This window comes from Rattus norvegicus, chromosome 19 (assembly GCF_036323735.1).
Source record: "Rattus norvegicus strain BN/NHsdMcwi chromosome 19, GRCr8, whole genome shotgun sequence".
NCBI classification, from domain to species: domain Eukaryota; kingdom Metazoa; phylum Chordata; class Mammalia; order Rodentia; family Muridae; genus Rattus; species Rattus norvegicus.
The window spans coordinates 35,005,876-35,024,425 of record NC_086037.1 but is presented as its reverse complement, the minus strand read 5'-3'; the positions used below and the strand labels follow the sequence as shown (position 1 = coordinate 35,024,425).

General features: G+C 44.6%; 1 protein-coding gene across 7 annotated transcripts in view; it reads left to right on the top strand.

Moving 5' to 3' along the window:
• The window catches only part of Tent4b (terminal nucleotidyltransferase 4B), a 58,180-nt gene that overhangs the window by 17,998 nt on the left and 21,632 nt on the right, over positions 1-18,550 (top strand). Inside the window, exon 1 of one of the 7 annotated variants that reach the window (XM_063278016.1) lies at positions 915-4,114. The gene's annotated coding sequence lies outside the window, so the exon portion shown is untranslated. 7 annotated transcript variants of the gene reach the window in all.

Sequence of the window (18,550 nt, the reverse complement as noted above, 5' to 3'; positions counted from 1 at the left end):
AAAACTTGAGACAGGTAGTGGCAACAGTTAAACACTGAGGAGAGTGAATGTACTTAATGCCATAGAGTGTATGGTTAAAAATGGCGGACAGCTGGCAGTGCTGCCCACAGCATACTGTTTGGTGAGCGTACACAGGGTCCTGGGTTTGAGTCCTATACTTGGAGGGAAATAGTGCTTGTAATGTTAAATCATGTATTATATATATTTAGCATAATTTTTGAAAAGGAGAAAGATTAAACAATTAGTTTCTTGTGTCTTATTTGCGTTGGCACCCATGGAGTTATTGGCAGGGGTAAGGCAGCTGGTGTGAGTGTTGGGAACAGACCTGGAGTTTCTGCTCAGAACTGCTGAGCCACCTCTCCAGCCTGGATGGTTTATTTTATTTATATTTTAAAAATCTGTGTGGTATTGATAATGGAAAGTGTTTAAAGAAAGCTATTTGAAATTTTTAATTTTTGCGGTGGGAGGTGACTGAGGATATTTTGGGCCTCTGCTACTGAACTACATTTCCAGCTTTCAGATTTTTAACTTGCTGCTAGTGTTTGCATTATTTAATTTTCATTTGTTACTGTTTTGATAGAATTGTTATATTTAGTTAGGATGTTTTGTGGCGTGATGAGTAAATCAAAATCAGCACAAAATCGTTTATTTTGGTTGAGACTTATAAGAGGCCAAGAATCACTGAAAGAAGACCCCAGACTCTATACCATGCAAAGACAAAGAGCGTTTGTTCTGTAGAAACAGCCAGCATGAGGTGGGCAGGGTGGTGTGGAGGATGAGGGGGGGAGCTGGAAAGGGTGGTCAACCATTCAAGCAAAATGGCAACCATGGGGGTGGGTGGGTGGGGTCACAGACACATTTTAAAGCCAGTTAGGGATTTTCCGATTTTGGTGGGATCATCTTCAATCAGGATTGGTTGAGCTATGGTATGGCATGTTTGTACTTTTGATTGGTTCCTACCTGGAGCGGGAGAGGGTTACCTTGTAGGGACTATCTGTATCTGTTACTACCTGGAGCGGGAGAGGGTTACCTTGTAGGGACTATCTGTATCTGTTACTAGCCCCTGGCCAGATGTCAGGGCAGTTGCCAATTGGCTGTGATTTTTTCTGTGGTTTTTCCAAGAAGCCTGGGCTGTCCTTAAGGCCTATCATGGCTGCCAATTCTAAAATGGAGTGATTTAGGTCCTCTCAGTTTGACTGTAGAACACAGGTATGCCTTCACTACTCTGCTTATTTGTAGCCACATTTTGAGATTGGGATTTTCAGATTGAAGGGTCTTCAGGGGTCAGTGGAGCATAGCTGTGTTACAGTGTTTGCTCACCATTCAAAGGTCTCTAGGTTTGATCCCCAACTCTTCAAATCAACAGAACACCAAATTAAGTGACTTAAGCTCAGAAATGCTAAGTGGTTTTTTCCCTTACTAAGTGCGGAAGCTGACAGTGCCCTTCCCTGCAGCTGAGCTGCTTTGCCCAGCTGGGTCCCTATGAACTGTGAGGTCCTGAGTCTGGTCCTGTCAACCCAGGTCTGTGATAACATAAAACCTGGGGCCTCCGTCCTTACCTGCTGCCCTTTTCACAGTCCTGTAGGTAACGGAGCCTGCCGATGGGCTTGGCACTTCTTCATGCCTTTTAGGTCATGATTGATAACAGATTGAGGACTGGAACCTTCTCCAGGGGACTTACCTTACAGGTGGTATAGGGTGTGGTGGTTCTGACACCGTATTTTATAACCTATCATGGGACACAAATTGAGATCTACTAGTCAAGGACCTAGTGATGAAATCCCAAAGTTCGCCAGTTGTCAAGAACACGTATGCCACTTAGAGGCCTCAGTCTAGTCGCTGTGACTGGAACGTGTGGAAGTGGGGGCTGAGAATCCCACCCCGGATGGGGGTTTCTCCCTCACTATTCTTCTGAATTAAGACCAGGCCAAGTGAGGTCAACTTCAAAACTTAACTTGGATTGTTTGAATGAAGTGGATTGGTTCAGACCTTAACACTGTGCTTTTAAAGTTAAAAGTAAAAGCGCTTATTAAGGACTTTGAGGTTATATTGCTAGGTTTCTCTTAAAATTTTTGGTCTTTAGGCAGGGCATGCCTTTAATCCCAGCACTTGACAGGAAGAGGTAGGCAGAGTTGCGAGGCCAGCCTAGTCTACAAAACAAGTCCTAAGCCAGCCAGAGCCACATAGTGAGACCTTGTCTTTGAAAAATGAAGAAGAATTGTTCTTGCTGTGAAAGTGTTGGGTTTTTTTTGTTTCCTTTGGCTGGGTTTACTTTTAAGTGAGACAGTGAATTAGAGGAAGATGATGTACCTGGCTGTTTACCTGTGGACACCATGATCTCCTTATTAACCAATCCAAAGCATCCACACTCATGGTTTGAATTTCCTTAATGGAATCTTAAATAAATTACCTATACTTTTTGATCTGGAGAGTTTCTTAAAATTAAAGTTTATCTTTGTAAAAACTTAAAACAGGAAAAAGAAGGGTTGGAGTCATGTTACATAACCACCATTCTGAGTTCTGACCTCTTGGGAGGTGGTAATTGTTTCCAGGGTTCTGAGGAGTCTTGCAAACCTGCCAGATAAACTGGGCAGGAACCAAAGAAAAGGCATTATTTAGAAATTTATATATGTGGTATTTTTAAACTTCTTTGCATGTAACCTATCTCAGTGCTTCCCCGCCCCCGTGCGGAGGTCACGTGAGTGTTTTGTAGACTTCGGTCTTAGGACTGTTCTAAGACCCCCATTTGATGTCTGAGGCCTGTACATAGCCCTTGCTTTTTCATAAATGTATGCTCCCATGCTATGATGCTTTTCAGAATAGCACAGTGGGGTTAAGGAAAAGGCCACGGGGATTGAATGCTTGCTGCGCCTGCAGAAGACCTGAGACCTGAGCTTGCTTCCCAGCACATATGTAGCGTGACTCACAATCGCATGTAACTAGCTCGAGGGGGATCCATTGCCTCAGGCTTCATCAGGCACCTGCGTACATAACCCCTGTGCACACAACTTAAAGTGAAACTAGGCGAATGTTCAGTGTAGCCTGTTCCTGAGGCTGTACGTCCATATCTCACTTGCAGTAAGTGGCTTGGCGTTGCTCGTGTGGGAGGATCCCCTGTTGAAAACCTGGTGTCTCAGCTTTTCTGATGCAGTATGTTGGCATCATTTGGAACTTCTTTTCGTCCCTCTCTTTTCAGTCCCCCACACCTTTCCCCCTTTTCCTTTCTTTATTTTTCCTTTCTCCTTCTCTTGAGATAGCATCTCGTGTTCTCCAGGCTAGCCTCAAGCTCTGTAGAAGAGAACTGAGGGGCTTTATGCTGCCCCCGCCTCAGGAGGGCGAGGTCACAGGTGCTTGTCCCCGTTGCTGGTGCGTGATACAGTGGATTGAACGGGGGCTTCCTTTATGCTTGGCGGTCGTGCTTCCATTTGAACTACTTCTCTAACATCTCAGATGGCACCATGTCCCCTGCCCACAGGTCTGATGCCCTTTCTAACTTAAGTCCTTGCCACACACTGTGACTCTGTCACAGCAACAGACCTGGGGGCAGTTTCCTTTTCCTCCTCACAATTTCAGAGCAGCTCTTAGCAACTTAGGCTGGTGTGCTTTTCCTTCCCAAAGCCAAAGGCTTTTAACCTTTGCATGGAAGGCTATTTTTTTAGTGGGAACACACGCATGCGCATGTGCTTATACTCTGGGACCAGAGCTACTAGAATTTAAGCTCTGGGATAGCACATCTGCTTGTCTCTTAGTCCACTATAGAGAATGATACTAGCTACATAGAATGCCAAGTAATTTAAAAGTTATGAGCTGTGTATTTCTGGAATTTCCTGTTTAGTTTTGAAACTACAGTTGAGCATGGATAACTGAAACCACTAAAACGAAAACTGAGGTAAAGGATAGGAGTGGGTGGGGCCTGCTGTACAGTGCTCTGCTCAGCCACTTGCCCAGGGATGAGTGCTGAAGTGCTTCTGTGTTTCCTAACCTGCTGCTGCTTTGACCCTTCTGTATGCCTACTAGAGTCCCTCTGTGCTTCTAGAACAGTGCTGAGCAGTTCAGTGTCCAACAGAGTCTGCCTAAGTACCCTGCAGCTGGCCCTACAACCCAGATGTTAGAGGTAAGGCGACACTAGGAGATTGCTGGATCTCACTGACAGTGCTCCACAGCCCCTGGGAAGATGGAGAAGTCAGGGGCAGAGGTGGGGCAGGTCTGCAGGACCAGCACAGGTTTGTTGGGACCACTGTAGAAATATTTATTAAAGTTGCTAGGATGGTGATATGAAGATGATTGGCAGATGTCGGTAGTTGGACTGATTGTGTCCAAACATCAAGCATCAAGAGAAGGCTTAACAGTTTTACTAGCTAGTGTTTTTGCCTTCCCCTTCTTGAATATGCCATTCTTTAAGCATCCCTTACAGTGGACATCTACATTGCTTTCTTTTCGTTTGTTGTAAATGAAGCTCTAGAAACACGCACAGCATTGGCTCTGCAGCTATTGTCTAGGTCTCTGTTGCTTCGAATGTGCTTCTTGTTTCTTTTTAAATGGTGCCAGGAAACTTGTAAGGCCCAGCAGTGAGGGAGGGAGCCTGGCACTCAGCTTGGAGCCTCTGTACTCTACCCATGAAGAGTAGCGCTTCTTTTTTGTTTCTTGGGATAGTGCTCATCAGATTTCTGCCTTTCAGACTGTGCGGGGCGGGGTTCCACAATGGGAATGAGTTACTTGCTGTTCACTCTGCTGTGAAGTTTGACTAGTGTGTGAGCTTTTTTCTCATTGGACTTAACCACTCTCCAACCTGAAAGTGAAGAAATAGCACCAACTTAGGAAAGTGTTCTTGGCTGTAAGATCCTATGCACAAGAATTGGATAGGGGTGGGTGCAGGTCAGGGGTAGAGGCTTGTGTATTACTGTATCCCAGGAACTCGGGCTCCATCCTCAGTGATGTTGAGCGAATGAGCAAATTAATGGGAACTTGTTAATTCTGAAAACAGCAACTGTGTCTTCCAGTGAGTAATCTGTCATAAAATGAAGTAGAGCTCTTTGGGTTGGGGTAAGTGTAAGTGTGTGCATTGGTGCTTTTTGGTGAGTCAATGGTAGGAAGAATTATTGAATATTATCCCGTGAAAACAGCAACAGCAGAGAGAGCTTAGCGGGGTGCACTCCACAGGTTGAAAGCTGCTGATCTAGAGTGACTCAGGGCAGTTTTATTTTTAAATTTTATTGATTTGTCTTTTCTGTTGTCCTTTAACACTTTTCCTTTCGATTTTGTTTATTGGGCTCTTCTTTTTTCTAAGGATAGTTTTAATTCTTGTATGAGCTTGATATTTAGTCATCTTTAAGAAGATTTATTTTACTTTCTATATATGACTGTTTTGCCTGGATCTATATAAATGTACTATGTCTGTGCCCGATGTTTTTAGAGGCCAGAGAGATCTGTAACTGGATTTACAAGTGTGAGCTACCATTTGGGTGCTGGAACGGAATCTCAGTCTATGCAGGGGCAGCTCGTGCTCTTAACCCGTGAGACATCTCATCAATTATTAATCATTTTTAAAAATTACATTTTTTAACTGTATGTTTGTGTGTGCCTTTGTTATCTAATTAATTTTTCGGAGATCAGAAAACAGGTTCTGAAGTCAACTCTTTCCTTTTTTTTTTGAGACAGTGTCTCACAGTGTATCTCTGGCTACTCTGGAATTTGCTATGTAGACCAGGATGGACTTGACTCACAGACATCCTTCTGCCTCTGCCCCCAGTGCTGGGATTACAGGTATGCACCACCACACCAGTCCTCATTTAAAATTTTACATGTGCTATTTCAAGTATGTGGTAAGGAATACAGAGTAACATTGAGAGCATCTACCACTGAGTTTAAGAAACTCAAATTCCTTTTTAAACTTACTTTCTCCTCCCCTTCCCTCCTTAAGGACTACAGCTTTTCCAGATATATTACACACTATGTGGTACACTCCTGTTTTCAAGGTGACTGCCACCACAGGGAGGACAGATGCTCTTTCCAAGTAATGTGCCATAATTTGTACTTACGTCCACAAGCAGTGTGCACTGTATTCTGTACTTTGAAACATTATATTAGTGGTTTCTCTCTCACTTCAAACAGCTCTATGTGTGAGCATGTGTTGTGTACATATCGCAGCTCTGTGGCTCAGAGGATAACCTGAGTTTATGTGCGCCAGTGCTTCAGTGTCTTTGTGCTTTAGAAGAGCTTAAATTGAGAAATGTGGCTGCAGAATAGAAATCTAAAGCCCATGTATAGCCAGGTCTGGTGCAGTGTGCATGGAGTCCAGGTGCTTACAAGAGCATTTGCAGGTTGGGCGTGAATGCAGGTTGGGTGTGAATGCTAACATTGGCCGCTTGTTTTCAAGCCACATAAGCTCTCTCTGGTGGACAGGTGTCTGTCTGGTAGATGAAGACAACGAGGCTGGAGGAGGCACAGGGCCCTTCTATACAGATGTGTGTCAGAAGCAGGTACACAAACTATAAGGGCTAGGCTCCTTTTGCGGTGATCAAGAGACTTGTCACCGAAAGTCAGTGATCTTGGTGCTTCCAGGAAGCCTGTGTGGAGTAGGACTGTAAGTCTCAGGAAGGATGTAGCTGGGTGCCGGCGAGTCGGGACTGGTTCTCATGCTTGCACGGGTGGGGTGGCCTGTACTTCACCTACGGAGCTTTTAATCTGCTAAATATGTCAGCCAGCGGCACTCAGCACCTTTACATCATTATGCAAACCTCCTGTTTTGTTTTTTAACTTTTATTTTTATTTTATGCGTATGGGTATTCTGCCTGTCTGCCACATGTTCGAGGTACCTGCAGAGGGACTGGAGTTACAGATGGTTGTGAGCGACCATGTTGGTACAGGGAATTGAACCTGGGTTCTCTGGAAGAGCAATCAGGGATAACTGTTAGGCCTGTTAGTGCTGTGGGTTGAACCCTCGCATTCAAATACCTTATCAAAGCCCTGCTATCATCCAATCCTTTTTAAATGTTTAAATATTTGGGTTGTTTGTCTGCTTGTTTTGTTTTTTATAACCCTGGTTATTCTGGAACTCATTTTGACCAGGCTGGCCTCAAACTCATAGAAACACACCTGCCTCTGCTTCCCAAGTGCTGGAATTAAAGGCGCGCAACCCCATGCCCAGCTGCTTGAGCTATTCCTGTTCTTTGATTGCTGTGAATAATGCTGAATGCTGACGTACAAATATCTCTGCTTTCAGCTCCTTTGTATTTATATCTAGGAGTAAAGTTGTTGGGTCAGATGGCAATTCTGTGTTAAGTTCTAAAATGACATTTTATATTTTTATTATTTTTAGGTAGGGCCTTTGTTGCTCAGGGCCTTGAGTTCCCAAGCAACTACTGGATGGATTGCTAGGTAAGAGCTTAAAGACTAAGTACTAGCTGTCCTAGACCTGAAAGTGTAGTTGTGTTCTACTTTAGAAGCCAGAGCCAGGGCTAGCATGTGCGCGTGCAAGCACGCACGCGCGCGCACACACACACACACACGCGCGCGCGCACACACACACACACACACCATAAACATCCAGAAACAGGACTAAGACACACAGGTTGGTGGTCATCATATGCTTTATTTGGACGTTACCTGCCAGTGTCCAGCAGCTTGGTTAGTCCTCGGCTTTCATATGTCATGAGCAGCAGCAGACAGCAGCAGGTGACTTACAGGTCTGGAACAGGCCTCAAGTACTGGGACCCCCTGCTCTGTAGCGGCACATATAACCGGTCTTGGGCCTACACTGTCCAGACCCACAGCCCTTGATAGTGTCACGTGTCACAGCGGATCTCCATCCTTTGACAGAAGCTCTCTGGAAAGAAACTTCTGATGCTTCCAGAAACCAGGCCTACATTGTCTTCAGTTTCTCACAGCCCTCATTATTTCTGCTGCCTCTTTGTTTCTGCCCTGACACCCTGGCTGCCCTTGTATATCTATTGTCACTGTCTCTGCAGTGGCTGCTTCTACCCTTTGCTTTTCATGGTGGCAGCCTAGCCAACTCTGCTAATTATATAGTTAGCAGCAAGGAAAAATGCACGAGAAGCCTTTTATTGGGCCCAAGGTTGCAATACCAGTACAGGAGCCTGTCTCTTTCCAGCCTAGGTAGCAGTGAGGTAAGCAGCCTGCAGTGCGACCAGAAACGCACAGGTGTGGCAGACATCTCTACCTCTGACTTTCATGAAAAGGAAGAACTTTCTGAACCAAAAAATGGCACATTCCCTTATGCAGACGAAGAACTCACCTTACACTTCTCACAGGCTTTCTGTTTCCCCTTGTCTGGCTGACAATGCCCGCAGGGTAGACTGTCATTTCAACTTCACTGAGGCTTATACGGGAGTAAAACGTCTAGGGCACCATGCCACACACAGGCAGGGGCCCATGGTTACCTCAGTGCAGTATTCATTCACAGCCAGTCCTATGTGAGTGAGGACAGTCCTGCAGCTGATTGATTGATGGCAGCCTGGGTACCAGGGAGAGCTCTAAGAGCTGTCAGTTAGGGAGGCAGATGGCCCTTAGAAGGATGCTTGCAGAAAAGACAGTCTTCCTGCTGCACCAGAGAGGGTTTGTTTGCTGTTTTGTTTGTTTGCTTTGTTTTACCATTTATATAATGGGAATGTGGAGGGGAATGCATGCTGCATGTATGGAGGGAGGTCAGAGGACAGCTTAAGCAAGTTCTTTTCACTATGTGGATCTTAGGGATTGAACTCAGGCAGCAAGTGTTCAGGGTTAAGCTCTTAGCCATCCCATTAGCAACTAGTTTGTTTGTTTGTTTGTTTGTATGTATGCATGTATGTATGTATGTAGCTATCCTCCTAGGTGTGAATAGATGTCTGATTGTGGTTTTCATTGGTTAATGACTGTGGTGGTTTGAATAGGTATGTCCCCCATAGACTTATGTGTTTGAATGTTTGGAGGTGTGGCCTTACTGGAGTAGGTGTGGCCTTGTAGGAGGGTTTGTCACTGGGAGCTGGCTTTGAGGTCTCCTATGCGCAGGCTCCGCCCAGTATGGAATTCAGTCTCCTCCTTGTGGCCTGAGGTCAAGATGTGGAACTCTCAGTTATCTCACTGTTTCCTGCTGCCACGGACTGAACCCTTGAACCTGTAAGCCAGGCCCAAATAAATGCTGTCCTTATAAGAGTTGCCTTGCCCATGGTGTCTGTTGACAGCAGTAAAACCCTGTCTAGGGGTTGGGGATTTAGCTCAGCGGTAGAGCGCTTGCCTAGGAAGCGCAAGGGCCTGGGTTCAGTCCCCAGCTCCAAAAACAAAACAAAACAAAAAACAAACCTGTCTAATATAATGGGTAACAGTGTATCTTTATGTGTCTATTGGCAATCAGTCTTTCTTCTTTGGAGAAATGTCTGTTTTAGACCTGCCTTTCTTTCATTTTTCCTTTCATTGTTGAATCATGCTTCTTAAATAATCTGTCTGGATAGTATTCCTTCAAATATATAACTTGCAAGTATACTCTCCCACTCTGTGGGTTTTCTTTTGCTTTCTTTTTAAAAAAGACGTGGCTTTTTAAATTTTTACGTAGATGAGTGTTTTGCCTGCATGTCTGTGTACCATGTGCATGCCTGATGCCCATGGAAGTCAGAAGAGGGCATTCAGTATCCTGGACCTGGAGTTAAAGATGGTTGTGAGTCAGTGTGTGGGTGCTGGGAGGTGAACCCTGGGTCCTCTGGAAGACCAGCAGGTTCTCCTAATCATGAGCCATCTCTCCAGCCCCATTGTTTACTCTCTTAATAGTTTACTCTTTTGCAATTTTTTATTAAATTCAATTTGTTTTTCCTTTTATATGTGTATCTCGGGTCGTGCCTTAAGTCAGTGCCAAATGTGGTGTAATGTGAAGCACGTCCTATGGGTTTTCTTCCCAGAGTTCTAGGTTTTAAGTGTAGCTTTCGGCACTTTGAGTTGGTTACTGCATGGTTGAAGGGAAGTGTCTGGCCTTCTTTTGTATCTGGACTCCTCAGCATTATTGTTGCCTGAGCTGCTGAACAGTCTTTGCTCACTAGTTTGGGTTATTTTTATTATGTTAACTAGGAATGCACAGAAATAGAAACTTCTTGTGTTCAAGGATGATTGAAAAAGAAACAAATTTAGGAATTAAATAGAGATGTCACTGAAATTGTTGTAAGGTGTTAATTGTCATGGCATTTCACTCACGGTGCACATGGTGGAGTTGTGTAAAGTGAAAGTGTATTCAGCTCCTGGCCATAGCGACAGGTCCCTCCCCCTTCAGTTATGAAAATCTGACCCTTGCAGTACTTGGCATGCACGGTCACCAAGTCGTGCTCTGACCTTATCTGTTCATACAGAGCAGTTAAAGCCTCCTGCTCTGAACAAGCAGGCACAGCAGGCTGTGTGTGCTGGGAACCACAGGGCCACAGGGCAGGCAGCTCTATGCTGCCAAGGAAGGCTAGCTAGTTCTTAGCAGCTCACACAGAAACCATGTGAGATATCCTATGGCACCTGCCTCTTTCTCTCTTGTGCTGCCTGAAGGGTTAATTTCCCTCTAGTCTTAGTGGTGAAGGGGAAGTTATTTCCATCTAGTTTGACAAAGGGAGCTTGTTTTGCTTGTCCCAGAGGGATGATTTAAAATGGTGGGTAGGTGGGTGGGTGGAGGGGAGGTGTCCTTGCTTCTGTGCTGTTCAGTGGTTGTTTAGGGTGCTTTCCTCACACTAGTGACCCACCTGTGCCTCAGTTCCACCGTAACCACAGCTTTTCATTGACTGCGACCAGATTCAAAGTGTTACTCCCAGTCTTAAATAGGGGTAGCATGTTCGTTCTTAACCCTGGGTTTGCTGCCAAGACTCTGTCAGGTTGAAGTTTCGCTACATCAGTTTTGTTTGCATGACCATAGAGTTCTTCACAGCTAAATTCTTAACTGGATCGTCCGTGTTTAAAGTGCGAGACCGTGCCAGTTTGATTAAATATTGAAGATGAGCGGTGCTGAGGTAAAGTTGCTGTGCAGGACTTCCTGCCCCTTGGGTGTAGAGGCTCTTCACTTTTTTCTGCTTAGAAGATGCAGTATGGGTTTTATTGTCTGTAGACAACAGGGCTTCTCTGTGTCATCCTGACTATCCTGGAACTTTCTCTGTAGATCAGGCTGGCCACAAACTCACAAAGATCTTCCTGCCTTCTGCCTCCCGAGTGCTGGCATTAAAGGTGTGCACCACTACCACCTGGCTAGAAGATGGAGTCTTCTGAGCAGACAGTCTCTGCCTTTTAGGTGGTGGAAGCAAGTGGCTGCAAGGCAAAGTGAGGTTCCGCCATCTCCTGGGAGGAGCCCCGCCCCACTGCGTGCTCGCTGGAGAGCTGGAGCAAGTGCTGTGTCTAAGTGGGTTGGCTCCTCTACGGCACCTGGAATAAAGTCTCGCCTGTCTTGTATGCATGTCAGCAAGTGTAGTTGTATGACTTCAGGATGGGATTCATTCAGTCTGATGGCATTTTTCTGAGTTTGTATCAAGTGATAGTTAAGCAAATAGTATTTTTTAAATAACCAAACCAAGAGTGTTATGTGAATTAACACATTACAGGCTGGGTGTGGTAGTGCACCTGCCACTGAGTTTGACCATGCTCCAGTGAGTACACAGGTAATACAGAGTGGACTCCCCCCTTGTATTTACTGTTTTGGTTTTTTTTTTTTTTTTTTTTTTTTTTTTGGTTCTTTTTTTCGGAGCTGGGGACCGAACCCAGGGCCTTGCGCTTCCTAGGTAAGCGCTCTACCACTGAGCTAAATCCCCAGCCCCGTATTTACTGTTTTTATCTGCCTGTCTATCTGTTTATCTTGATGGGGTGGGGGAGATAACGAAGGTGAGGTGGTCATGGAAAGGTGGGGAAATGAATGCGATGAGGTGCGTGATGTGAGTCCCAGAGGATCGCTAGACATACCATGTGAAAAGAAAAAAGAGAACCTCACCGTATGAACCAGGAAGTGCACTAGGACCGACACAGCTCAGGGGTAGAGCACTTGTCTGTGTGCAAGACTTCGGGTGTGATCCCCAGCACTGCAAGTAAATAAATAAAAACAAAAGGGAAAAGGATTTACTGACCCAGCAATATGGATGGATCTCAAAGGAATTACACTGAAAGACAAATGAATAAATGAAAGGTATTTTCTGCATAATTAGCTTTACATGTTTTTTTTTAAATAAAATTATATACAACTGTACAAAATGCAAACTAAAAGTAGTAAAAAGGGCAGATTAACTGTCGCTGAATACAGTCAGACACTGGGCAAAATCCAGTTACACATTTTAACATGTGCCTTATTATTATACTTCAGTGTTACGGAACTAAAATAATACTGGTAAAAACCTCAGCCTCTCTGTTTGGGGGTGCACACCTTTAATCCCAGCACTCAGGAGATAGAGGCAGATAGATCTATGTGAGTTCAAGGCCAGCCTGGTCTACATAGAGAATTGAACGACAGGACCCAATTCCCTTTGGGGTGTCTCCACATTCCGCTGGCCCATAGCACATGAGCTGATAGTTCTGGGAGTGTGAGGCCACACCTCCCCTGCTAAGAAAGAGCACCATCACTAAGCTGCACATCTCGATCTTGGTGTTTGGAGATAGATCGGGTCTTGCTACATAGTTTAGACGGGCCTAGAACACAGGAAGACACACACACACACACACACACACACACACACACACACTCACACACACTTTAATAATCAACCAGCTATTTGAAAGCATACAATTTATATTATCATTGTGTATCTCCAGAAATTTTTATCTTCCCCAACTGAAACTGAAACTACTGCTGTAATTTCTCCTCTGCCCTTGCCTTTATAGCCATGATTGTCTGTTATGTCTGTCTATCTGTCCTGTCTGTTCCTGAGATTTGACTTCTCTAGGGACCTTATAAAAATGGGATCAAAGAGTATCCTTTTGAGTCCAGCTGATTTCACTCTGCATAAGTATCCTCAAGGTCCCTTCATTTTTATCCACCCATCCATCACCCACAGACTCACCTCACTTTGCCCTGCCTCGGGCCAGCATGAGAGACCTGCTTTCAGTTCTTTGGGGGATGTACCCATGTGGTAATTCTATGTTTGCTTGTTTGTTAGTTTTTCTTTAAGAAATTGCTGTGATTATATATATTCCCTGAAGCAGTAGGCAAGGTCCAGTTGTGTTACTTGCTTGTGTACACGCTACACGTGTTTCCATTTGTCTTCATAGGAATCATCGTAATAGCTGCTATAAAATTTGAATGCGTTTTACATTTTAGTGAATAAACTGGGTCTTAATGTACAGCTGAACAGCAGTTACCACTAAACCCTGTGGGAGTGTAGAGGATGCTGACAACTGTCAGTCTCCTCTAAAGCTTTCTTTATTCCCAAATATCAAGGTGGCACAGGGCCGTACACAGTGTACCTTGGTCTGTCGTGTTACTTTTGAAGACATTATGGAACCTATGGATGGCAGGGTCAACAGTGCTCCCTGTAGAGACAACACGTCCTCCCTGTTGGGTCTGTGGTTTCTCTGCCTCAGCCTCTGCACTCTGGTGTGCTGGGGATAAGCAGCTGCAGTTGACATGGGAAAGAGCGAGGGGTATTGATTATATTCTGGAAAAATTACTCATGTGTGCCTTAATATTTGAATTATATATACTTTTTAAAACTTATTTTCACTATTTTATGTGTATGAGTGTTTTACATACGTGTATGAGTGTGTACCCCATTCATGCTTGGTACTGGAGGAGGCGCTGGGCTTCTGTGTGGTCCTGGGAACCAAGCCCTCCTGTGGAACAGCGGTGCTCGTAACTGCTGAGCCACCTTTCTAGCCAGCATCTGTAGATGCTGTCCATGTGTCCCAGTGGTCCCACTTCTCTTCAACCATTTAAAAATGAAACTATAAAGGAATTTTTAACTTGTGGGGTGTATGCAAATGCTTTGTTTCGCCTTTGGGGCATGACCTCTGTTACAGAGAGCGGAGTGGATGTGGGGAGAGGGGTGGAGTGTGCTTGTTAGAACTTTTGGAAGTTCATTTTCTGGTTAAAGCAAAGGGCACAGCACTCATCTGATGGCAAGAAGTGCTGCCTTCTTCAGAGTAGAAGGTCCTGGGTGACAGATGAGATGTGTCTGTGGCAAACTCACGTGATGGGACCAAGACCTGGCACAGTGCTCAGCGTGCTGTCTGTCACTGGGGGGTCTGGAGTCACATCAGGACCTGAAAGCATATGGAGTGGCAGGCAGTAGGCGAAGCCTCCTGGCTTTGTCCATACACAGAGACTGAAAATGAAGGAAGGTGCTGTAATGAAACACCAGAGGCAGGGTTATTCACAAAGAACAGAGGTTGCTTTCATTTAGCTGGAGCTCAGAAGCCCAAAGTCAGAGAGAGGGCCCATGTCACATTCAGAGCTGCTTGCTGTGCTTGTCTTCTAAGCCCTCACTAGAATTACTCTGGGTGCTCTGTTCATAGCCATTGAAGTACTTTTTACCCCCGTCTCCAGCCTCTTCCAGCCAGAGGTGGAAGACACCTCTCCAGAGGTGTTTTAGCACCTCGAATAGTTATGGTGGCAACCCCACTCCAAGTACCAAATCTGTAGTAGAATTTGGACAGAGGCAGAAATAATAGAGATGTAGACAGACAGACAGACCAGTGATTTATTAAGAAAAGCAGCTTATGCGGTTATGGAAGGACAAAAGTCCCTAAGCAGGCTGTCCAGAAGTGGAAGGTCCGGGATGCCAATACTCTGTAACTCTTGTTTCTGTCCAGAGGTCTCAGAGCTGGGGAGCCAATGGTGTAGCTGTTAGTTTGAGACTAAAGGCCTTGCAGGCTCAGGGATTTGCTGCTATAAATGCTGAACTTCGAAGGCCAGAGAACCTAGGCTTCTTATGTTCAGTTGCTACAACTATGGTATATTTCTCTTTGATTCTCTGTGTTACAGAAACGGACTGGCTTCCATAAAAATTCTTATAATTAGAAATGAACTTTTGCAGAGTCTGTCTAATGTTGATAGCATCATGGATACTTGGGCTAGAGAATAGGTTAGAGCTTACGGACAAAATAACGTCCCTCTTTATAGCTAGAGGTTTGTCCAGGCACAGCTTTGCACAGCATAGGCAGGAGTATGGAAGGTGTTCATTCTCCGTGTAACTCTGAGCCAGCACCAGAATTATAAGTTTGATTCTTGTGTCAAAATGTTAGATGCTCTGTGATGTCTCTTTAGTGAGTGTATTGAGCAGAATAGAGACTGAAGGTGGATGGAGAGAAGTCAGAATGTTAGCATCAAAAGGAATCAATTGCAGAGCCCAAATTTAGACCCTTAAGCTGCTGTGAATGATGATGGTGTTGGCTTTAAGTCAGATCAGCCCTCGTCACAGGGTTTTCTGTCCTATGATAGTAATGGAAATAAAAATCCCAGTTTCTGCAGCAGTGTAGGCAATAACTTGTTGAAATAATTGAAAAGAGCGTCCGGGAGAAGAAACAAGGAAGCATTGTGAGACTTACAGGGAGCTTGATGAGTCACTGGTTTCATACTAGCAACTCTAGCTTTATAAAGGAATGTTATTTGTTTCGGTGTATGCACTTATTTTATTCTATGTGTATGAATGTTTGCCTACATGTATGTGTGTGTACCACATCGAATGCCTGGTGCCTGTAGAGGTCAAAGGAAGGAGCCGGATCCTCTGGAACTGGAATGACAGGCATCTGTGAACCACCATCATGTTCTCTGCAAGAGCAGAAAGTGCTGTTCGTTAACCACTGAGCCATCTCTCCAAGCCCCAATTTATGTCAGAAGTTTAAAGGATAATTTTAGTCCTAGAGTATAGAACATACAGCTGTATACTGGGAAAAAATTCAAGATTTAACACATAAATGAATGTGGATGGGAGTTTATTATTAGAGGTTTTGTGTGTGAATTAAGATACACAGATAGAAGGGAAAGAAATTGATAGACTTAAAAACAAACGAGGTGTTTGCTGTGTGTCAACCTCCGGTGGTAATGTACTTCAGAGACCTCAGAGGCTGTCAGGGGCCTTTCTTCTGGGCTTTCTCTCGCCGGTAGTTGTTGGTTCTTTAGGTTTGTGTTTTTATGACCCATCTTGGACCACAATCAAAAGCGTGGTCCACTACTGGGGCCATCTCTGGGTGCTCCTGTCCAGAACCTCCAGCACATTTTGTCGTATGGTCTTGCCAACATCTTATTGGCCAGTTGGAAGTAAAACTGTCTACCTAAGGGAAGAGTTTGCTGTTGAATCAGGGAAGTAGGAGGCGGGCCATTGTGTACTGTTCAAGGAGCAATATATATCCAGTAGCTGGGGAAAGAAAGATGGAATATTCTGTCTGGGGTTCTGGACACTTAGTAGAGAAAGATTTTGTCTTCCATAGTCAGTGAAGGTGAAACATTTACTGGGAAACATTAGAAATAATTTCTAGGATTTTAGTACAGCTAGCAGGTTGAAATTTGGCTTTGTCTGGGCAGGACTTGGACTGTGACTTCATCCAGTGTGTCCACATCGTGCTTATTACACAGCAGCCAGCCACTAACTGCCCTCACACATATTTGGTTACAGGCTCTTAGGGCAACCTTTAAATGACCTTCATTTGACTTAGAAATGGCCACAAAATACAAAGGACTGGCTATGGCAGTTCAGATGTGCTAAAGCGAAGCGATAGATAACATCTGGCAGATTTTGTCTTCTAGGAATTGAACTGAGGGCTTATACCTGCTACGAAGGCATTCTACTGCTTAGCCATATTTCAGTCTTGTAAGAATTAAAAACCTTTTTTCCTTAAGTAAGACTGTCTGGGGCTGCAGAGATGGCTCAGTGGTTAAGAGCACTGACTGCTCTTCCAGAGGTCCTGAGTTCAAATCCCAGCAACCACATGGTGACTCACAACCATCTGTAATGAGATCTGATGCCCTCTTCTGGTGTGTCTGAAGACTGTGACAGTGTACCCACATACATGAAGTGAATAAATAAATCTTTAAAAAAAAAAAAAAAAGACTGTCTGCACTTGAGAGGCAAAGGCAGGCAGACCTTGTGAGTTCAGGGACAGCCAGGGGACATAATAGAAAGACATTGTCTTATAAACTAATGCAGGCCTTTAATCCCAGTACCTGGGAGGCAGAAGCAGGTGGATTTCTGTGAGTTTGAGGCCAGCCTAGTTTACAGAGTGAGGTCCAGGATACCCGGGGTTATACAGAAAAACCCTGTCTTGGAAAACAAAATAAAATCAAAACCAAAAAGGACAGTCTCCTGGCTGACCTTAAACTTAAGATGCATCTGCCTCCACTTCTTCCTCCTGAAGTTTGGGACTGAAGGTGTGTACTGCCATCCCAGTTAAGTAAAGAAATTGAGAAAATGAGAAGAGAAGAAGAAACAAACCGCTGTGTTCACCTAACTTATGTCGGCACAATTATCCTATTTTAATCTTCACTCTGCCTACTTTATAAATTACTGTGTGTCTAGGACAAACCTTGGTATATGCGTCTGTCCATGGGTTAAGGAGTCTGCAGGGTTCTTGGGATAGGTCCACAGGTAGAGTACACTCTCATACTTGTCTTTCACAGTTGCAAACACATGTTAGTTAAAAAACAGTTGGAAGAAAATAGAGTAGAACTTACATTTAGCTTTACAAAGTTTATAGCAAAACTGAGTGGATGGTCCAGGGTTTCCCTGTCTAGCCCTGGCGCCCTCTTGAGTCCCCCTCATGACATTCTGGCCCGGAGCAGCCTGTCTGTTCAGTTAGGTAACCTTCATTGACATGGTGTGAGCGAGTGGTCTGTGATGTGTGTCAGCGCAGTAGGAAATGTTCACTCTCAGTTGAGGGTTTCTACTGCCTCGATCATTCAGTTCCCAGAGAAAAGACACAACCTTTCTATTTATAGTAAGCCTTAATCCTCACCAGAGTTGGGTGGTCACCTGTCCTTTATGCTATTGTATCTACTACTCTGTCAGTAACCCGAGTTATAACTTGCCATATTTCATCTGGGCAGCTTTTAGCTCCAGTTGCAGCCCTTATGGACATGTTTCATGCCTCACCCACCCATCAGGTCTTCTCTCCACCCTTCTCCCTCTCCTCGAAGTCCTTGCCTCCTACCCCAAGCTGTAGGCTGTAGGCATCTTTATTCACCAATCAGGGATAACTTGGCAAGGTCACATAGCGTTACTTGGGTCATCATGAGAATCTCCTCCCTGGGGACAACCAGGGCCAGTATTTAGCAGAACAGTACATAAAACAGACCAAACCTCAACACATCAGTATTTTCTGGAACCTCTCACACTCTATGGGATAATAGATCCACTTTGTATCACAGAGGCTTGTTTTGATTGCCCCAACTTCTTTGCTCTATCTCAACTCTTGGCAACCACTGAGCTTTCTTCCCTTCTTCAGTCTGACTTTTCCCAAGATGTCTTACAGTTGGAGTCACACCATTTACAGCCTTTGAATTTGGCCTCTTTCACTCAGCAGCCAGCATTTAAGAGTCCTTAAATTTTCCTGGCATGGTAGAGCTCTTCGTTCTCGTGCTGGGTAATATTCCTTTGTACGGATGCAACTGCATTTCCTCTGCTGAAGG